This window comes from Rutidosis leptorrhynchoides, chromosome 1 (assembly GCF_046630445.1).
Source record: "Rutidosis leptorrhynchoides isolate AG116_Rl617_1_P2 chromosome 1, CSIRO_AGI_Rlap_v1, whole genome shotgun sequence".
Lineage (NCBI taxonomy): Eukaryota > Viridiplantae > Streptophyta > Magnoliopsida > Asterales > Asteraceae > Rutidosis > Rutidosis leptorrhynchoides.
This window is the reverse complement of record NC_092333.1, coordinates 91,523,670-91,529,669: the sequence shown is the minus strand read 5'-3', so window position 1 is coordinate 91,529,669 and position 6,000 is coordinate 91,523,670.

Below are 6,000 nucleotides of genomic sequence, written 5' to 3'. Positions count from 1 at the left end.
ATTTAGAACATGATGTTTATCCAAAATTCCATACTTACGAGTTCTGGGCCGTTACTTGCTCTACTAGAGGACGAGAGGATAATCAAAAGGCAAAGAGCTCCAAAATATAAGAGAAAATATAAAGTCCAATAACAACACGGAAGTTACAAACCGTGGATATTAATACGAATAGGAATATAAAGACACGGTATAATTAGGAATAGTATCACCCCAAGGCAATAGTAGAAGTAAACAGATTTTTCTGATGGAAGATTGAAAAGAAGGATGAAAAAAAATGATAATTAGGAAAATATCAAGGATTAGAACTGGATTAAACATTTTCATAATCTTTTGGATGTATAATATAAGAAAAAAATTATAGGAATGGGGAGAATAATGGAACGGAAGAAGTTCATTTATAATGAAAACACCAGACAAAACAATCGAGACAGATGGTCGCATTTAATTAAAGAGATCTTAAATGCCATAAATCCCGAAGAATCAAATCTTATATATTTCTAAGATTTTCTTTTAAACCCCTTGACTTCCGGAAATCCACCGTGACTACATTAAAAGTTAAATCTCTATCTCAATCTTTTGTGATAGCTTCACTCGTACGCATCCTATAATCGAATTGTTTTATCTATATTTATCAATAGTGATAAAACTCTAATTAACTAACTCATAATTGTCATGAAAACATTTTTATGGTTAACCATGATGACCTCACTCAAATTTCGGGATGAAATTTCTTTAACGGGTAGGTACTGTGACGACCCGGAAATTTTCGACTAAATTTAATCTTAATTTTAATATGAATTCGACATGATAAGCAAAGCCTATTAAATCAAGTCTAAAAATGTTTAAACTATCATATGAAATCATCTGACCATCGACTAATTTCATCGATTCACGAACTTTTGATTTTAAATTTAAATGTATATGTATATATAAATAATTACGTATTATAAATTAAATATATTAATAGTCTATTATGTGATTTAGTAACTTAACCTAAACTTGTTATTTTCAAAAAATGATTTCGAACATGAATTTTCAACGATAACAAAGTATTAAATATATGATGTTATACCTTGAGTTTAATTGATTTGATATATATATATATAATTAATACATTTATCTAAGTAATAAAACTTGATATTTAAAACATAACTATATATATATTAGTTTGAATATATATATGTATAAATATTAAATATGCAATATATGTTATTATATAAGTAAAATATAAAATGCTATACTAATATTATTATTATTAGTTTCATTATTATTAATAATATTAATATTAATATCAGTATTATTATTATTATTATTATTATTATAACTCTTATTATTATTATCAATATTATTATTATTATTAGTTGTATTTAGATTATTATAATTATAAGTATTAATTAATAATAATAAATATATAAGATCATATACGTATGATTGAGGAAACCAAATCAATTATCAATAGTTTTCAACTGTACTTAATTGATTCTTCAATTCCTAATCTTGTACGAACCAGGAAATCAGTGACTAACATAATCCAAATTCAGTTATCAATCTATCTCACCTTTTTAATCTTTTTCTATTTTATTTTTGTCTGTTTTAAAAATTTTGTTGAATGAATACTCATATAATAAACAATAAATTCATATTACAATGGAGTAGTTCCAATTCCTCAACTCATCAAATCCACTTCTGTTTATGTTTTTCTATTCAAACATCACCTTAAACCCATTTTAACACCACCATATATCATCGTTAACCTTGCTCATTTTGTTTTCTATTTAAGCATTCATCAACAAAACCACCATGAACCAACAAGCTACCACCCCATCACTAACTATCATCACAAACCCACCACCTGCACATCTACTTTTGTTTCATTCTGTCGACTCAAACATCCATCCCAACCGTATTCTAACCTTGAACCATTGTACCACCTTCCATTCTCATAAGACACCACTATCATGTTGTATCTTCTTCATCTTTAACCAGGCACCAAACCACCATATAATCTACTTATTTCTATCCGATGTACTGCAGTTGCTATGTTACTAGTTTCTGTTTACAGCCACACCTTCTTCTTCATCAACATACACCACCTTGTCTTCAAGCCACCTTTTAAACCATGAGACATACGATTTTATTTCTGTTTCACTGTTTCGGTCCAAACCATTTAAGGTGACAAACTGAATTGGATATGTTTACAACTTATAAATTATAAATATCAAGTAATATATTAAAGTCTCTTTAATAAAAGGCATTATAAAAAATTGAAGCATTTTCATACATGTGGGTCAAGCATGGAATTTCATGGCCGACACTATGACATGGGTGGCATGTGTTGTTCTAAATAATAGTTTAATGAAAAAGGAATCCAAGTAGTAGATACACATGGGGACGGCTAATTGATGAACAAAAGGTTGCTTTTGATTTTTTTTTATATTCTTTCTCTGTTACATTTCGGATAGTACCACCTCATCAATTTGTTACTATAATAATTCGGTTCTAATGATTGTCTGTTTCTATTCAAATTAAAAATAAGAGCACCGAAAAACCCTTGTATGATGTTGGGCCACATGATTCAGTTTTCTATTTGGGCTGAAGTTGTTTATACTAGTTGGGAAGAGATTTCTTTACTGGACCGAGATACATTTTAGTAAGTGAGCCGTAAAAACTGTTTTGAGAGTAAGTTGTGGTGTTAACAATTGAGATGGGAGGAAGCCGCAGCAAAGATGATGTAATTATAATTATGATCATGATAGATATGATATAAATGATTTCGATGATGATATTAGAATTAAGATGATAATAATAGTATTACATGATGATGAGATTAAGAAGAAGAAAAGGAAATAAGGATGACTTGATACAAAAAGTTTTGGTCATCAAATATAGTTTATGTAGGGCTGCTGTGTTCTTATTTTACTTCGGTCGAACAGTTATGGAAACCAAACAATCCATGAGAATTTATTGGACTACAATGTGTAGATGGGTTGTTGAAATTTTGCTGTTGGGCCGTGGTATATTTTGGGCCGAATTTTAGAGGAGGAGTAAGAGGGAACTGACGAGTTCATATGTTATATAATATATTTTTGGGGTATAATTCAGATATTGCGTAACAGACGAATGGTTCAGAGTGTATGAGAGTGAGCGGGAGGTCGCGGGTTCGAGTCCCGTCCCGGGCATTTTATTTCTTTTTAATGCTTCTAAGGTATTATTTGATATTATTATTATTATTATTATTATTATTATTATTATTATTATTATTATTATTAGTATCATCTTATAATTTTTAGAAATATTAGTATTATCATTATTGTTACTATCAGTAGTATTATCATTAAATATTAGTAGTATTATTATTATTATCATTACTAAAAGTATCATTATTTCTAAATTTATCATTTTTATTAAAATTTATATTACTTTTATCATTATTATTATTATTAGTATTAATATATTAAATAAAGATTTTCTATATCAAAATATATTTATGACATAAAACATAATTATATTAATATTTTTGTGATAAATATTAATTATCTATTTAAAGTATATAAAAAATACATTTATTACAAAGTAGCTATATAAGATATATAAATTAAGAATAAATTTGTTTGATTACGATTATATATTTTAATATATATAAAAATGATATAGGTTCGTGAATCCGAGGCCAACCTTACACATATTCATTATCGTCATATGTATTTTTACTACAAAATACAGTATGGTGAGTTTCATTTGCTCCCTTTTTAATTGCTTTTGCAAAATATATTTTGGGCTGAGAATACATGCGCTGTTTTATAAATGTTTTACGAAATAGGCACAAGTACTAAAACTAATTCTACGTGGGTTTAAACCAGAAATATACCCTTAGCTTGGTAACATTAAACTACTTGTCTATGTACGGTAGGCGCGAATCCTAAAGATAGATCTATTGGGTCTGACAAACCCCATCCTGACTATGGGATGCTTTAGTACTTCGAGGTTATTTTAAACACACCTGATCTGGTGTACTTCAGAGGGTAAAACATGAACGTTAAGGCTTGTTACCGGGTGCCTACAACTTATAGAATACTTTATACACTTGAGAGTGTACATATATTTATAAACGGAAATCTTGTGATCTATTAATATATTGAAATGATTGTTATGATAAACCTATGAACTCACCAACCTTTTGGTTGACACTTTTAAGAATGTTTATTCTCAGGTACGAATTAAGTCTTCCGCTGTGCATTAGCTCATTTTAAGGACATTAATTGGAGTCGATCATCGCAATGGGACCAAATGTTGATGACATCGTCCAGGTGGATAAGGACGGGTCACTACACATGTAGTGTTTTAATATGTATTCATACACTTTTGAAAGACTTCAAGACACTTATCAAAGTACTTCTACTTAACAAAAATGCTTACAATTACATCCTCATTCATTTTGATCAACAATTCTACTCGTATGCACCCGTATTCGTACTCGTACAATACCCAGCTTCTAAATGTATTTACTATTGGTATATACACTTCAATGATCAGCTCTTAGCAGCCCATGTGAGTTACCTAACCATGTGGGAACCATCATTTAACATCTAGCATGAAATATCTCACAAAATTACAAACTAATGGAGCCTATATGGAACCCCTAATTCACGTGAATTAGAGTACTCACAAAACACATTTTCACTTCAATTTTCTTGAATCAAATTACTCTCTCTCAAGTGTTCTTCCTTTGTTCTAAGTGTTCTTCATCATCTTCAACAAAATCTAGCTCAATCTAGTTCATAAATCCATACATAAACCAAGTTATAAAACAACTACTCAAGAACACACCAACAACACTTCCAAGTTTGCTAGCTTACTTCCAATCTTGCAAATCCCTTTGAGTGATCATCCAACCTCAAGAAATCTTTCTTATTTACAGTAAGGTATCTTTCTAATATAAGGTAATACAAATATTCAAACTTTGATTCAATTGCTATAACTTTAACAATCTTATTTCGAGTGGAAATCTTACTTGAACTTGTTTTCGTGTCATGATTTTGCTTTAAGAACTTTCAAGCCATCCAAGGATCCTTTGAAGTTAAATATATTTTTCTCATTTCCAGTAGGTTTATCCACAAAACCTAAGGTAGTAATGATGTTCATAACATCATTCGATTCATATATATAAAACTACCTTATTCGAAGGTTTAAACTTGTAATCACTAGAACATAGTTTAGTTAATTCTAAACTTGTTCGCAAACAAAAGTTAATCCTTCTAACTTGACTTTTAAAATCAACTAAACATATTTTCTATATCTATATGATATGCTAACTTAATGATTTAAAACCTGAAAACACGAAAAACACCGTAAAACCGGATATACGCCGTCGTAGTAACACCGCGGGCTGTTTTGGGTTAGTTAATTAAAAACTATGATAAACTTTGATTTAAAAGTTGTTCTTCTGGAAAAATGATTTTTCTTATGAACAAGAAAACTATATCCAAAAATCATGGTTAAACTCAAAGTGGAAGTATGTTTTCCAAAATGGTCATCTAGACGTCGTTCTTTCGACTGAAATGACTACATTTACAAAAACGACTTGTAACCTATATTTCCGACTATAAACTTATACTTTTCTGTTTAGATTCATAAACTTAAGTTCAATATGAAACCATAGCAACTTGAATCACTCAAAACGGATTTAAAACGAAGAAGTTATGGGTAAAACAAGATTGGATATTTTTGTTTGTTGTAACTACGTGAAAATTGGTAACAAATCTATATTAATCATATCCTAGCTAACTCATATTGTATTATACATGTATTCTAATATATTATGTAATCTTGGGATACCATAGACACGTATGCAAATGTTTTGACATATCATATCGACCCATGTATATATATTATTTGGAACAACCATAGACACTCTATATGCAGTAATGTTGGAGTTAGCTATACAGGGTTGAGGTTGATTCCAAAAATATATATACTTTGAGTTGTGATCTAGCCTGAGAC